Source organism: Mustela lutreola, chromosome X, assembly GCF_030435805.1.
Source record: "Mustela lutreola isolate mMusLut2 chromosome X, mMusLut2.pri, whole genome shotgun sequence".
NCBI classification, from domain to species: domain Eukaryota; kingdom Metazoa; phylum Chordata; class Mammalia; order Carnivora; family Mustelidae; genus Mustela; species Mustela lutreola.
Window position 1 is genome coordinate 80,374,193 of NC_081308.1, and position 17,177 is coordinate 80,391,369.

The 17,177-nt window shown below is 36.9% G+C and overlaps 1 long non-coding RNA gene across 5 annotated transcripts in view; it reads right to left on the minus strand.

Moving 5' to 3' along the window:
- The window catches only part of LOC131821128 (uncharacterized), an 86,223-nt gene that overhangs the window by 40,902 nt on the left and 28,144 nt on the right, over positions 1–17,177 (minus strand). For 3 of the 5 annotated variants that reach the window (XR_009349840.1, XR_009349839.1, XR_009349838.1), the window contains exon 4: positions 15,905–16,118. The exons of the other annotated variants lie outside the window; for them this stretch is intronic. This is a non-coding gene — a long non-coding RNA (uncharacterized LOC131821128). The remainder of the gene's footprint in view (positions 1–15,904; positions 16,119–17,177) is intronic. 5 annotated transcript variants of the gene reach the window in all.

The window sequence follows — 17,177 nt, forward strand, 5'->3', positions numbered from 1 at the left end:
ATATATTAAATAAAAGCCTAACAATTTTCAAATATCTGAGTACTTAGAATCCTTTTCTTCTACCAAAACTATACAAATAAGAATAAATCACAATTTTTAAAAACTACAGCTTTTAAAAATTAAGTGATTTATCAAAGTAGCTGAATTTGCTATGTGAATCATGAACTGATTTAGACACTCTCTGGAGATGATATGATACTATATGTATCTATATACTATATACTATATATGGTAAATACCCAGTAGTGCAATTACGGGGTCAAAGGGTAGCTCTATTTTCAACTTTTTGAGAAATGTCCATGCTGTTTTCCAGAGTGGATGTACCAGATTGCATTACCACCAACAGTGTAGGTGGGTGCCCCTTTCTCCACATCTTCACCAGCATCTGTCATATCCTGACTTGTTAGCTTTAGCCATTCTGACTGGTGTGAGGTGGCTTCTCATTGTGGTTTTGATTTGTATTTGCCTGATGCTGAGTGGAGCACTTTTTCATGTATCTGTTGGCCATCTGGATGTCTTCTTTGCAGAAATGTCTGTTCATGACTTCTGCCCATTTCTTGATTGGATTATTTGTTCTTTAGGTGTTGAGTTTGATAAATTCTTTATAGACTTTGGATACTAGCCCTTTATCTGATATGTCATTTGCAAATATCTTCTCCCATTCTGTCAGTTTTGTTTTGGATTGTTAACTGTTTCCTTTGCTTTGCAAAAGCTTTTGATGTTAAGATCTTGATGATCTTGATGAAGTCCCAATAGTTCCTTTTTGCCCTTGCTTCCCTTGCCTTTTGAGTTGTTCCTAGGAAGAAGTTGCTGCGGCTTAGGTTGAAGAGGTTGCTGCCTGTATTCTCCTCAAGGATTTTGATGGATTCCTTTCTCACATTGAGGTCCTTCATCCATTTTGAGTCTATTTTCGAGTGTGGTGTAAGGAAATGGTCCAGTTTCATTTTTCTGCATGCGGCTGTCCAATTTCCCAACACCATTTGTTAAAGAGGCTGTGTTTTTTCCACTGGACATTCTTTCCTGCTTTGTCGAAGATTAGTTGACCATGGAGTTCAGGGCCTATTTCTGGGCTCTTTATACTGTTCCATTGATCTGTGTCTGTTTTTGTGCCAGTACCATACTGTCTTGATGATGACAGCTTTGTAATAGAGCTCGAAGTCGGGCGCCTGGGTTGGGCCGCTGCCTTCGGCTTGGGTCATGATCTCAGGGTCCTGGGATCGAGACCCGCATCGGGCTCTCTGCTCAGCGGGGGGCCTGCTTCCCTTCCCCTCTCTCTGCCTGCCTCTCTGACTGCTGTGATCTCTCTCTGTCAAATAAATAAATAAAATCTTTTTAAAAAAATAGAGCTCAAAGTCTGGAATTGTGATGCCATCAAATTTGGGTTTCTTTTTCAATATTCCTTTGACTATTCGAGGTCTTTTCTGGTTCCATATACATTTTAGGATTATTTGTTCCATTTCTTTGAAAAAAAAAAATGGATGGGATTTTGATAGGGATTGCATTAAACGTGTAGATAACTTTAGGTAGCATAGACATTTTCACTGTATTTGTTCTTCCAATCCATGAGCATGGAACATTTTTCCATTTTTTTGTGTCTTCTTCAATTTCTTTCGTGAGTACCTTATAGATTTCTGAGTACAGATTCTTTGCCTCTTTGATGAGGTTTATTCCGAGGTATCTCATGGTTTTGGGTGCAATTGTAAATGGGATTGACTCCTTAATTTCTCTTTCTTCTGTTGTGTTGCTGGTGTAAAGAAATGCAACTGCTTTCTGTACATTGACTTTATATCCTGACACTTCACTGAATTCCTGTACAAGTTCTAGCATATTTCGAGTCTTTTGGGTTTTCCATGTATTGTATCATATCATCTGCAAAGAGTGATAGTTTGACTTCTTCTTTGCCAATTTGGATGCCTTTAATTTCTTTTTGTTGTCTGATTGCTGAGACTAGGACTTCTAGTACTATGTTGAATAGCAGTGGTGATAATGGACATCCCTGCTGTGTTCCTGACCTTTGTGGAAAAGCTCTCAGGATTCTCCTTTGAGAATGATATTTGCGGTGGGTTTTTCATAGATGGCTTTGATGCTATTGAGGTATGTGCCCTCTATCCCTACACTTTAAAGAGTTTTTTTTTTTTTTAAGATTTTATTTACTTACTTGACTGACAGAGATCACAAGTAGGCAGAGAGGCAGGCTGAGCAGAGAGCCCAATGTGGGGCTCCATCCCAGGACACTGGGATCATGACATGAGGCAGAGGATTTAACCCACTGAGCCACCCAGGCGCCCCAACACTTTGAAGAGTTTTGATCAGGAAGGGATGCTGCACTTTGTCAAATGCTTTGTCAGCATCTATTGAGAGTATCATATGGTTCTTGTTCTTTCTTTTATTAATGTATTGTATCACATTGATTGATTTGTGGATGTCGAACCAATCTTGCAGCCCTATAAATCCCACTTGGTCATGGTGAATAATCCTTTTAATGTACTGTTGGATCCTATTGGCTAGTATTTTGGTGAGAATTTTCGCATCTGTGTTTATCAAGGATATTGGTCTATAGCTCTCTTTTTTGATGGGATCCTTGTCTGGCTTTGGGATCAAGGTGATGCTGGCCTCATAAAATGAGTTTGGAAGTTTTCCTTCCATTTCTATTTTTTGGAACAGTTTCAGGAGAATAGGAATTAGTTTTTCTTTAAATGTTTGGTAGAATTCCCCTGGGAAGCCGTCTGGCCCTGAGCTTTTGTTTGTTTGGAGATTTTTGACGACTGTGTCAATCTCCTTACTGGTTATGGGTCTGTTCAGGCTTTCTATTTCTTCCTGGTTCAGTTGTGGTAGTTTATATGTCTCTAGGAATGCATCCATTTCTTCCAGATCGTCAAATTTGCTGGTGTATAGTTGCTCATAATATGTTTTTATAATTATTTGCATTTCTTTGGTGTTGGTTGTGATCTCTCCTCTTTCATTCATGATTTTATTTATTTGGGTCCTTTCTCTTTTCATTTTGATAAGTCTGGCCAGGGGTTTATCAATCTTATTAATTTTTTCAAAGAGCCAGCTCCTAGTTTCATTGATTTCTTCTATTATTTTTGTTGTTGTTGTTTCTATTTCATTGATTTCTGTCCTGATCTTTATTTCTCTTCTCCTGCTGAGTTTAGGCTTTCTTTGTTGTTCTTTCTCCAGTTCCTTTAGGTGTAGTGCTAGGTTGTATATTTGAGACCTTTCTTGTTACTTGAGAAAGGCTTGTATCGGTATATATTTTCTTCTCAGGACTGTCTTTGCTGTGTCCCACAGATTTTGAACAACTGTATTTTCATTATCGTTTGTTTCCATGAATTTTTTTCAATTCTTCTTTAACCTCCTAGTTGACCCATTCATTCCTTAGAAGGATGCTCTTTAGTCTCCATGTATTTGGGTTTTCCCAAATTTCCTCTTGTGATTGAGTTCTAGCTTCAGAGCATTGTGGTCTGAAAATATGCAGGGAATGATCCCAATCTTTTGATACCAGTTGAGACCTGATTTATGAACTAGGATGTGATCTATTCTGGAAAATGTTCCATGTGCACTAGAGATGAATGTGTATTCTGTTGCTTTTGGATGGAATGTTCTGAATATATCTGTCATGTCCACCTGTTCCAGTGTGTCATTTAAGGCCTGTATTTTATTCTTGATCTTTTGTTTGGATGATCTATCCATTTCAGTGAGGGGGGTGTTAAACTCCTCTACTATTGTTCTATTACTATTGATGTGTTTCTTTGATTTTGTTATTAATTGGCTTATATAGTTGGATGCTCCAATATTAGGGGCATAGACATTTAAAATTGTTAGGTCTTCTTCTTTGGACAGACCCTTTGAGTATGACATAGTGTCCTTCCTCATCTCCTATTATAGTCTTTGGCTTAAAATCTAATTGATCTGAGATAAGGATTGCCACCCTAGCTTTCTTTTGATGTCCATTAGCATGATAAACTGTTTTTCAACCTCTCACTTTAAATCTGGATGTGTCTTTGGGTCTAAAATGAGTCTCTTGTAGACAGCATATTGATGGGTTTTGCTTTTTTATCCATTCTGATACCCTGTGTCTTTTGATTGGGACATTTACATTCAGGGTAACTACTGAAAGACATCAATTTGGTGCCGTTGTATTGCCTATAAGGTGACTATTACTGTATATTGTCTCTGTTCCTTTCTGGACTACTACTTTTAAGCTCTCTCTTTGCTTAGAGGACACCTTCAATATTTTCTGTATGGCTGGTTTGGTGTTTGAAAGTTCTTTTATTTTTTGTTTGTCCTGGAAGCTTTTTATCTCTCCATTTTCAATGATAGCTTAGCTGGATATAGTATTCTTGGCTGCATGTTTTATTCATTTAGTGGTCTGACTGTATCATGCCAGTTCTTTCTGGCCTGCCAGGTCTCTGTGGATAAGTCTACTGCCAATATAATGTTTTTACCATTGTATGTTACAGACTTCTTTTCCCGAGCTGCTTTCAGGATTTTCTCTTTGTGACTGAGATTTATAAGTTTTACTATTAGATGACAGGGTGTGGTCCTATTCTTATTGATTTTGAGGGGGGTTCTCCGTGCCTCCTGGATTTTGATGCTTGTTCCTTTTGCCTTATCAGGGAGATTCTCTCCAATAATTCTCTCAAATGTACCTTCTGCTCCCCTCTCTCTTTCTTCTTCTTCTGGAATCCAATTTATTCTAATGTTTCATCTTATGGTATCACCTATCTTTCGAATTCTCCCTTCGTGGTCCAGTAGTTGTCTCTTTTGCTCAGCTTCTTTATTGTCTGTCATTTGGTCTTCTATATCACTAATTCTCTCTTCTGCCTCATTTATCCTAGCAGTAAGAGCCTCCATTTTTGAATGCACCTCATTAATAGCTTTTTTGATTTCAGCTTGGTCAAATTTTAGTTCCTTTATTCCTCCAGAAAGGGCTTTTATTTCTTCAGACAGCGTTTCTCTAATATCTTCCATGCCTTTTTTGAGCTCAGCTATCACCTTGAGAATTGTCATTCTGAACTCTAGATCTGACATACTACTAATGTCCATATTGATTAGGTCTCTAACCTTCAGTACTGCCTCTTGTTTTTGTTTTTGTTTGGTTGTTTTTTTGTTTTTGTTTTTGTTTTTTTTTGGTGAGTCTTTCCGCCTAGTCATTTTATCCAGATAAGAATATATGAAAGAGAGAATAAAATACTAAATGGGTGGCAAAGACCCCAGGAAAATGTGTTAACCAAATCGGAAGAGACCCTAAATCATGGGGGTGGAAGAAAGGGGGTAAAAAGAAGTTCAGGGGAAAAAAAAGAAAAAAAAACACAAAAAAGAAAAAAAATATATAAGACTGGTGAATAGAACAGAGTCACCCACTTAATTTTAAGAGTATTTTGGTCTCTTAGAAGAAACTACCTCCCCAAATTTTAAAGAATGAAAAAAAGATATATATATATATATATATAATATATATATATATATATATATATATACGTATATATATACGTATATATATATATATATATGTATATATATATATATATATATATATATACATACGTACACACACACACAAAATAAGGGTAAACATGATGAAGGAATGGAATATGAATATAAAGAGGAAATTTTTTAAAAAAAATTCTAAAAAAGGACTTGATAAGATAAGTTGGTTGGGAGAATAAAGAAAAAGAAAGTGGAGAGAATTTGCTCAGGCTGGAGAGTAGAACAAAGCCCTGTGCTAGATTTAGGGTATATTTTGGTCTATTAGAAGAAGTTGTATTCCAAGATTTTTTAGAAGAAAAAACCCTATAAACTTACAAAAAATAAAGTTAGATACAATGAAGGATAAAATATAATAATGAAGGTTCAAAAAGATTTTTTTAATGAATGGTATTGTTTTTTTTTTTTAAAGGTTTTATTTATTTATTTGACAGACAGAGATCACAAGCAGGCAGACAGGCAGGCAGAGAGAGGGAGAGGAGGAAGCAGTTCACTTTGGGGAGCTTTTGTTCCTTGAATGCTTTCTGTAGAGTTTGGAGGATGGGAATGGAAATGGTGGTCTCCCAATCTCTGGTCCCGAGGAGCCAAGAGCTCATGGCCCCACCCCTTAGTGCACCCTCAGAGAAAAGCGCTCAATCACTCCTGTCTCCCTGGCCTCCAGCTGTGCTTTGAGCTCACCCAGCCTATGACCAAGCGTCTCTGTCTCTGGCACACAGCCCCACCTGGTCTCCAAACCTAGCAGATTCCTGTGCTTTTCCAGGAAGGTCTCCTCAGATCTTGTGGGGTCCCTGCTCAAAGAGCAGTGGTCTGACTATGCCATGGATCACAATTTCAGGTAATCGCGGGTTGAGAGCTCACTCCTTGGCTCCATCTCTGTAGCCAGCTTCCCTGCTCTAATACTTGCGAGCTCTGTGACACTCAGACACCCCTGATCCTTCTGTGACCCCACAGGACCTGAGACCACACTGTCCCAGCATGGCCTTCACCCTGGCTTTGCCTCTGGAGGGATATCCCTCAGTGGAGCATACTTTTAAAAGTTCTGATTTTGTGCTCCATTGCTCTGCCACTTGCTGGGAGCTGGCCCCTCCCCCCATGGTCTATCTTCTGTGGCTTCTGTGGCTTTGGATTCACTTCACCGCAGGTCCTACCTTTCAGAAAGTGGTCGATTTGCTGTTTTTAGAATTGCTGCTCTTCTTCTCTTCAATCTCCTGTTGGATTTGTAGGTGTTTGGAATGGTTTGATACACTGTCTAGCTGATCTCCTGCTACCTGATGTTATCTCAGCCTGCTACTCTTCCCTATTCATTCATTTTTGCATTCAACAAATACATGTTGAATGCCTACTCCCTCCAGACAGTCTTCTAGGTACTCCTTTTTTTTGTTTTTTTCTGTAAGGTTTTATTTATATATTTGGCAGAGAGAGAGCACAGACTAGGGGGATGGCAGAGGGAGAGGAAGAAGTAAGCTCTCCACTGAGCAGGGAGCCCAACATGAGGGGTCAGATCTCAGGACTCTGGGATTATGACCTGAGCTGAAGGCTGACGCTTAACTGATTGAGCCACCCAGAAGCAACCCTAGAGTTTCTTATTTCAGGTTTTATCTTCCCAGCTGACCACTCCGTGGTACAGGAATCAAGGGTAACTTTTAGCTCCAAAATCCAGCTTTTCTGTGTCTGCTCAACCTTTGGAAACTCTATTCCTTTGCTCTATTGTTTGCGAAGGAAACAAGGTTGCTGGGAACACAGGAGATAAGGTGGAATCTGTACCTATGTGCCACTTTTTTCATACATGGCATTTATTAGTTTTTCACATTTTTATTTAAATTCTAGTCAACAAAATGTAACATTGTTTCTGAATTTAGTGATTCATCAGTTACATATAACACCCAGTGCTCACCATAACAAATGCCCTCTTTAATACCCATCACTCATTTAGCCCATCCCTCACCCACTTCCCTCCATCAACCCTTATTTTGTTCTCTATCATTAACAGTCTCTTAGGATTTGCTTCCTCTTTCTTTATTTTCCCTTCCCATATATTCATCTCTTTTGTTTCCTATATATTTTTTTTAAGATTTTATTTATTTATTTGACAGAGAGAGATCACAAGTAGGCAGAGAGGCAGGCAGAGAGAGAGGGAGAAGCAGGCTCCCTACCGAGCAGAGAGCCTGATGTGGGGCTCGTTGCAGGGCTCGATGCGGGGCTCGATCCCAGGACCCTGAGATCAGGACCCGAGCCTAAGGCAGAGGCCTAGCCCACTGAGCCATCCAGGTGCCCCTCCTATATTTCATATATGAGTGAAATCATATGGTATTTGTCCTTCTCTGACTTATTTTGCTTAGCATAATACACTCTTGCTTTATCCATGTCATTGCAAATGGCAAGATTTAATTCTTTTTTATGGCTGAGTAATATTCTGTTGTAAATATATACCACAGTTCCTTTATGTATTCATCAGTTGATGGATATTTGGGCTATCTCCATAATGTGGCTACTGTAGATAATGCTATATAAATATCAGGTGCATGTACCCCTTCAAATATGTATTTTTTATCCTGTGGGTAAATAGCTAGTAGTATAATTGCTGGATCATTGGGTAGTTCTATTTTTAACTTTTTTGGGTCCCTCCACACTATCTTCCAGAGTGGCCGTACCAGTTTGCATTGTCACCAACAGTGTAAGAGGGTTCCCCTTTCTCTGCATCCTCACCACATCTGTTGTTTCCTGTGTTGTTAATTTTGATTAACATTGCTTTGTATGATTAACATACAATGTATTACATGTACATTTTGATGTTTCAAAATACATATATACCCATGAAACCATCATTACAATCAAAGTAATGAACACATTACTTACTCCAAAATGTTTTCTCATATTATCCTGCATTTCCCTGTACCCCTTCCCCAATCCAGAAGCCAATGATTGGCTTTTGATACAACAGGTTAGTTGACATTTTCTAGATTTCCAAATAAATGGAAATATAATATGTGATTGTCTGGCTATTTTACCTAGTATAATTATTTTAAAATTTATCCATATTGTTGTGTAGATGCTTAGTTCTTTCATTTGGGTTGCTGAGTGGTTGTCCATTGAATGGATATATAATAATTAGTTTATCCATTCATCTCTTGATGAACCCTTGGATTGCTTCCAGTTTTTAGCTATTATAAATAAAGCTGTCATGAACATTCATGTATAAATCTTTGTATGAGCACATTTTCTATTCACTTTGGTAAATACGTGGAAGTGGAATAGCTGAATTGTAATGGTAGATATCTCTATAACTTCTTAAGACAGTGACAAACTATTTTTCCAAAGTGATTGTACCCTTTTATATTTATACATGCAGGATAGGAATTTTAATTCCTCCACATTCTTGCAGTTAGTATAATCAATATAATTTATTTCTTCTAAGATTTTATTTAAACTCAAGTTAGTTAACATATAGTATAGTATTGGTTTCAGGAGTAGAATTTAGTGGTTCATCACTTATGTATAACACCCAGTACTCATCACAAGTGCCCTCCTTAATGCCCATTAGCCATTTAACCCCCTCCAGCAACCCTGTTTGTTCTTTATAGTTAAGAGTTTTTTATGGTTTGCCTCCCTCTCTGTTTTTATCTTATTTTATTTTTCCTTCCCTTCCTCTATGTTCATTTGTTTTGTTTCTTAAATTCCACATATGAATGAAATCATATATATGTCTCTGAGTGGTGCATATGCTCCTTTGAATCACTATTTTTGTATCCCATATATAAATAGTAGCGCAATTGCTGGGTTATAAGGTAGTTCTATTTTTAACTTTTTGAGGCCTCTCCATACTGTTTTCCAGAGTGGCTGCACCAAATTGAAATTCACCAGCCGTGTAAGAGGATTCCCCTTTCTCCCCATCCTCGCCAACATCTATTGTTTCCCGAGTTAATTTTAGCCATTCTAAAAGGTGTGAGGTGGTAGCTCATTGTGGTTTAAATTTATATTTCCGGGCGCCTGGGTGGCTCAGTGGGTTAAGCCGCTGCCTTCGGCTCAGGTCATGATCTCAGGGTCCTGGGATCGAGTCCCGCATCGGGCTCTCTGCTCAGCGGGGAGCCTGCTTCTCTCTCTCTCTCTCTGCCTGCCTCTCTATCTACTTGTGATTTCTCTCTGTCAAATAAATAAATAAAATCTTTAAAAAAAAATAAATTTATATTTCCCTGATGATGAGTGATGTTGAGTATATTTTCACGTGTCTGTTACCCATTTGTATATCTTCTTGGAGATACTGTACATTTTTTGACTGGGTACATTTTTTTGTGGATTTTTTGGATGTTTTTTGGGTTTTGGGGGGTGTTTGATAAGTTCTTTATAGATTTCATATAATAGCCTGACTAGACTTATCTAATAAGTCATTTGCAAATATTTTCACCCATTCCATTGTTTGCCTTTTTGTTTTGTTGATTGTTTAATTTACTGTGAAGAAGCTTTATATCTTGATGAAGTCCCAATAGTTCATTTTTATACAATTCTTTTTAAGATTTTATTTATTTATTTGACAGAGAGAAATCACAAGTAGACGGAGAGGCAGGCAGAGAGAGAGAGAGGGAAGCAGGGTCCCCGCTGAGCAGAGAGCCCAATGCGGGACTCGATCCCAGGACCCTGAGATCATGACCTGAGCCGAAGGCAGCGGCTTAACCCACTGAGCCACCCAGGTGCCCCCCCAATAGTTCATTTTTGCTTTTGTTTCCCTTGTATCTGGATATAAGACTGTAAGAAGTTGCTATGGCCGATGTCAAAGAGGTTGCTACTTGTGTTCTCCTCTAGGATTTTTACAGTTTCCTATATTACATTTAGGTCTTTCATCCATTATGAGTTTATTTTGTGTACGGTATAAGGAAGAGGTCCAGTTTCATTCTTCTACATATTGTTGCCCAGTTTTCCCAACACCACTTGTTGAAGAGACTGTCTTTTTTCCATTAGATATTCTTTCCTACTTTGTCAAAGATTAGCTGTCCATAAAGTTGTGAGTCTATTTCTGAGTTGTCTATTCTGTTCCTTTGATCTATGTGTCTGTTCCTGTGCTAGTAACTTACTGTCTTGATGATTACAGCTTTGTCATACTGCTTGAAGTCCAAAGTGATAATGCCTCCAGCTTTGGTTTCCTTTTTCAACATTACTTTGGCTATTCAGGGTCTTTTCTGGTTCCATACATATTTTAGAATTGTTTGCTCCAGCTTTGTGAAAGATATTACTATTATTTTGATAGGTATTGCATTGAATGTATAGATTGCTTTGGGTATTATAGACATTTTAACAATGTTTGGTCTTGTCATCAGCCTGGAATGTTTTTCCATTTCTTTGGGCCTTCCTCAATTTCTCTCATAAGTGTTCTATAGTTTTCATCATACAGATCTTTTACCTCTTTGGTTCGGTATATTCCAGGGTATCTTATGGTTTTGGTGCAATTGTAAATAGGATCAATTCCTTGATTTCTCTTTTTGCTGCTTCATGATTGGTATATGGAAATGAAACAGATTTCTGTATGTTGATTTTTATATCCCATGACTTTGTTGAACTCATGTACCAGTTCTAGCAATGTTTTGGTGGAGTCTTTCAGGTTTTCTACATAGAGTATCATGTCATCAACAAAGAGTAAAAGTTTGACTTCTTTGCCAATTTGGATGCCTTTTATTTCTTTTTGTTGTCTAATTGCTGAGACTAGGAGACTTCTAGTACTATGTTGATGTGATAAGAGTGGACATCCCTGTTGTGTTCCTGACATTAGGGAAAAGCTCTCAGTTTTTCTCCATTGAGGATGATATTAGCTGTTGGTGTTTTGTATATGGCCTTTGTAATGTTGATATATATTCTTTTTTAAAAAAGATTTTATTTATTTGACAGAGAGAAATCACAAGTAGGCAGAGAGGCAGGCAGAGAGAGAGAGAGGGAAGCAGGCTCCCCGCCGAGCAGAGAGCCTGATGTGGGACTCGATCCCAGAATCCTGAGATCATAACCTGAGCTGAAAGCAATGGCTTAACCCACTGAGCCATCCAGGCGCCCCATGTAATGTTGATATATATTCTTAATATCCCTCTTTCCTTGAGGGTTTTTTTTTTTTTAATCAAGAAAGGTATTTTGTCAAATGCTTTTTCTGCATCTAGTATAATCAGTCTTTAATTGTAATCATTCTAATAGGTACCAAATGGTATCTCATTGTGGTTTATTTAGTATTTACCAGATGAGTAATGTCATTAAGAAAAAAATTTAATTTAATTTAATAAAAGAGAAACTTCATGTACTTATTAGCCACCTTATATGTTCTTGAGTGAAATTTCTGTTCAAATTCTTTTCCTATTTTCTCAAGGGTCTTTAGGCCACCTTCGAGTATGCTAATTTAACGGAAGGATTCAGAAGACTCACAACAGGTTTTACTCATAGCTAACATTTCTTAGAGCAAGAGAAACAGGAACAAGATATCCATTGGGTGGAGTCCAGAGTTATTTCCACAACCCTTCCCACATAGAGTCACACAGGATATACTTTTTCTCTGGCTACGAAGTACAAGGACATATGTGAAGACTCTTTGTACAGGGAAGCACATTCAAGTCAGAGTTCAAGGCTTTTATGGAGGGCTGCATACACAGATATACCCTGATATGTAACTAGCTATGGTAACCAAAACTCATAACCCCAACAATGAAATCGTGTGCACATCATCAGTCTTAATGTTTGTGAAAAGCAATTCTTACAAGACAGTATAACATGGTCCTTTGCTCCAGGTGTATACAATAAAATCTTCAATCGTTAACAGAAAGAAACATCAAATACAAATTCCCACAGGTTGTACAATGATTAGATGGCTCTGAGCTCTCTTGGAGATGTGTGAGGAGTGAGCAATAAGACCTGCTGTGTTAACTCTTTCCTCACACCCATTTTATTATTGGTTGTTAGTTTATTATTGAATTCTAGGAGTTTATAATATATTCTATAAATAATCCTTTATTAAATATATGGTTTATAAAGATTTTTCCCAGTTTTTGGTTTGTCCTTTTATTCTCCTAACACTATCTTTTGAATAGCAGAAATTTTTAATATTGATTAAGTTCAATTTACCAATTTGCTGTTTTATGTATTGTGTTTTAGGTATCATTTCTAAGAAATCTGTGCAAAACCCAAGATTTTAAATATTGTTTTCCTGTTTCCTTCTAGCATTTTTATAGTTTCAGGTTTTTAGGTCTATGAACATACAGAAATCTGTTTCATTTCCATATACCAGACATTTAGGTCTATGAATCATTTTGAGTTAATTTTTTTATATGATTCAACCTTTAGTATTTTAAAGCAAATCTTTGATATCAGATCTTTTCACCCATAAATATTTGGTACATATCTCAAGCAGATGAGGAAAATTTCGAAAACATAATCCCAATACCTTTGTCATAATTACTTACTAGCATATGGTACTCAATCTGTGTTCAAATTTCCCCAAATTATCTTTTTGTTTGTTTAAGATCCAAACAAAATAAGCATATTGCATTATGTTGGCATGTTTCTTAAATCTCCAGTAATCTCTAACAGTTGCCTTATCCAATTTTCCTACATCATTTTTTGTAGTAATAATCCAGGTCACTTATGCTAAGAAATTTCCACATTCTGGATTTGGTGGTTTTAAACATATTGCTCTGCCATTTCTTGATTTATCAATTTCTGGGATTACATATTATTAGACATTATATATTTACTTTGTGCTATGAAAGATGAGGATCTGGCTTAAATAACTACTTTCTACTTACCTCTCTTTCATTATCCATTTAACATCTTTAACAATGAAATAAACATAGAAGATTTTTGAAGAATTAATATGTGTGGCTATTTGCTTCTTCCCAGAAATATCTCAGAAGATCTGATAGTATTGAATGAAAGAAGGGAAGGCCTATTGAATTACTGTTCAGTTGTGGCTTCAACTTAGTACATTGTGGTGCCACTTAGAAGAAGATGAATAGGTTTACAGAAGGGACTGGGGATACAGGAGAAAATAAATTCAGTTTTTGACACTGAGACATGGGGTACTTTAAACAATCAAGTAGACATGTCTAATTGGACATCCAGATGTCCACTAGAATTATGGATCTGGAGATTAGGAGAGAGATGTGGGCTTGAGGTACAGATTTGAAAGTCATCAGTTTTATGGGTGATACCTGAAGCCATGGCATGGATTATATTGCCCAGGGAATGTGTAAAGAGTAAGGAAAGAGGATGACAAAAAACCCTCAGGAACACCAAGATTTAAGGAGACAAATAGTTGTTACAATATGTGATGAATACCATAATAAAAACATGCATGAGATACCTTAGTGACTCAAAATAAGATTGATCAACTGGGTGAGGGAAAGTTAACATAAAAATTTTTACTTTGGTTTAGATACTGAAGAATATATCAAAGTGTGCCAGTGGGATGAGAGGCAGGAAAATGAACAAACTCATCTACTTTACAAGGAAAGCAGAGGATTTTAAACGAGAAGTCTTTCAACTATTCTCTACCCTGACACACCTATGTCTAAAGCAGTGTTCCTCAAAATGTGGTAAACAATTCACTTGGAAGAGAATCACACAGGGGCTTTGTAAAAATGCATATTATTGGGTTTTAGGCCTACTGAATCAGATTTATTGGGGAGGAAGGCACTGAGGAATCTGCACTTCATTTATTTATTTATTTTTTTTTTAAAAGATTTTATTTATTAATTTGACAGAGAGAAATCACAAGTAGACGGAGAGGCAGCCGGAGAGAGAGAGAGAGGGAAGCAGGCTCTCTGCTGAGCAGAAAGCCCGATGCGGAACTCGATCCCAGGACTCTGAGATCATGACCTGAGCAGAAGGCAGCGGCTTAACCCACTGAGCCACCCAGGCGCCCCAAGAATCTGCACTTTAAACAAGTACCCTAAATGATTCTGAAGCAGATGGTTTGTATACAACATTTTGTACAGTGTGACCAAGAGAACTTACAGCTAAAGTAGGATGGATGAGGCCAAAGAATTGTGATCAAGTTGCTCTCTTCTTGCTAGTTTTAGCAGGAAGGCCCTAGTGGGAAAATGGGGAACTTGGAGGTTTTGTAAGAGTATAATTGACTCAATCTGTTTTTCTATATTTAGAAGGAAAAATGAACCAGGTAAGACTGAGAGCAGAGGAGTTTTCCTCTGAGCTGGTTCCAAGTCAACCAGGAAGAACATACAGGCACCTTGATGAAAAAGAAACCAAGAACTGATTTTGTTGATTGAATGTAGTCATTAAAACAACAACCAGCAACACACCCATGAATTCCCCTAATTTTGTTTTCACTTTTTAGCTGGCTATCTGGAATTTTATACTCAGCTCCTCCTAGTGAATTCATCTTACCTGAAGTCAGTAAATGTTTAGTTTCTCATTTAGCCAATAATTCCAGGGATAAAAATTCCATATTTCCTATAATTTTTATCCTAAAAAGAGGGAATTATTGTTCAATCATAAAATGTTTCTGTGTCTTCATAAAAAGATAACTATATGTTTGGGAATATATTATTTGAAGTACACAGTGAAATAGATTACTCTTGAGAATTCATTTGTGCCTTTAAGGAATCCCAGGGATGTACTTTCAAACTCTGATTGCTTATGAATATTCTACTATCACTAGAAATACTATTCTTCCGAGAAATCGGCAAATTAATTTCATTACTCTGCCAAAGTCGCTATCTACATGGCTCTCCAGAACTGGGAATATCTTGCTAGAAATACACTAAGTTCAAAAGATTTTAACATATTACTTTGTTTTGAGAAAAGGTGTATTTCTATTTTTCTCTGAAATATTTCTAGAAAAAATCAGATCATAAACCCAATTGCTTCATTTAAAAAGACACTATGATAAAATTAAGTCAATTCTGATTCCAAAATTAAACATGAAGAATAAGATTTCATAAGAGAATAATTCTTCTCTTTGTATATTTATCAATGCTATTTATCATTCATAACTTTCTAAGATACAGCTCCTGGCTCATATATTATGCTAGTAAGTTTGTAACGTAAGAGAAACAGATGATAGTTTTATCTAGTTCATTTAGTGATGTGTGTGGTATGATAAATATGGTATCTATTTGATACTCACACTTATGTTAGAAGATGCTTTAGAAAGTATAGGATGTGATGAGGGAATAAACTGTCACTTCTACTGTGACTCTACCCAAGAGCTGAGGAATTACGTTTTATAAAAAAGAACCATGAGACCTAGAGAGAGGAGAGACAGAATATAGAATTGTTGGTGTGCATGTAAATATTTATGAAGGAAAGACACTAGAGAAATATAAATACTGGACCACCATAAAATTATATTTTCTGTACAAAAGAGCCTCTAATATAGTGTATATAAATATTCCCATAGGACTATGAGAGCTTTTTAAAATTCCATACTTACCAAACAATCTTTCAGTTACTATATTAGTTGTTATGAACAGACTGCGTGGCTTAAATGAAAATTTATTTTCTTGCATTTCTGGTGGTTGGAAGTCTCAGACTTGGCAGGGTTGATTTCTTGTCAGGTCTCTGTCCCTGTCCTCAACTTGCAGATGGCCATCTTTTCCTTGTATCTTCACATGGTCTTCCTCTGTGTGTCTTTGTCCTAGATTTTTCTTAGAAGAACATGAGTCATATTGGATTAAGGGATATCCTACTGACCTCATTTCACATTTTTTAAGACACTATCAACAAAAAAGTCATATTCTGAGATACTAGGGACTTCAGCATATAAATTTTATGAGGATACAATTCAGCACATAGCAATAAATAATAAATTAATACAAAGAAAGGTTGCTCATAATTTTGCACATAATTTTAAACTCATATTTTTGGCAAAATCTTGCTGACTGTGAGTTACCTTTCTAAAGTCTGATCTGCAAGGGAAATCAGCAACTATTCCTGAATATCTGTTCTGGGCACTGGCATAGGTGCTAGGGCTAGAAGACCAAGGAAACACATTCCTTGTTCTTTTTTTTTTTTTAAAGGATCCTTTTTTTTTTTTTTTTTAAAGATTTTATTTATTTGACAGACAGAGATCACAAGTAGGCAGAGAGGCAGGCAGAGAGAGAGATAGGGAAGCAGGCTTCCCGCTGAGCAGAGAGCCAGATGCAGGCCAATCCCAGGACCCTGGGATCATGACCTGAGCTGAAGGCAGAGGCTTTAACCCACTGAGCCACCCAGGTGCCCCCACATTTCTTGTTCTTGAGGAACTTTCAGTCTAAAGGATGGAACACAATATAAACAAGCAAGTATAACAAAATGTGTTGAATATTACTACAGAGGAAATGCTATAGTGAAGGAGCAAATTAGCTATACCCATGGTGACTCAATCAAGGTAAAAGAAAATATTAAGCTCCAGAATATTGCCTAATTAATACTACTGCATAAGGTATTGGAGCTTATTATTTTTAGGACTTAAATTACTTATCTATTTAGTGTTTTGCTAAACTCTTAAAACTTGATTGACCTATTTTTTCTAGAAAACTTATAAAATGCTGTTTTTATCTGTAGAAAAAATCATCTTAAATATGTTCATTTTTGTATTAATGTGATGGTCATGACTGCAGTGTGATCCAAATTAAAAACCAGTCTTGACTGGCTTTCATAAGTTAAGCCATCATTGAACTCAAGGCTATATATAAGAACTCTGAAATCCAATGACAGTTAAAACA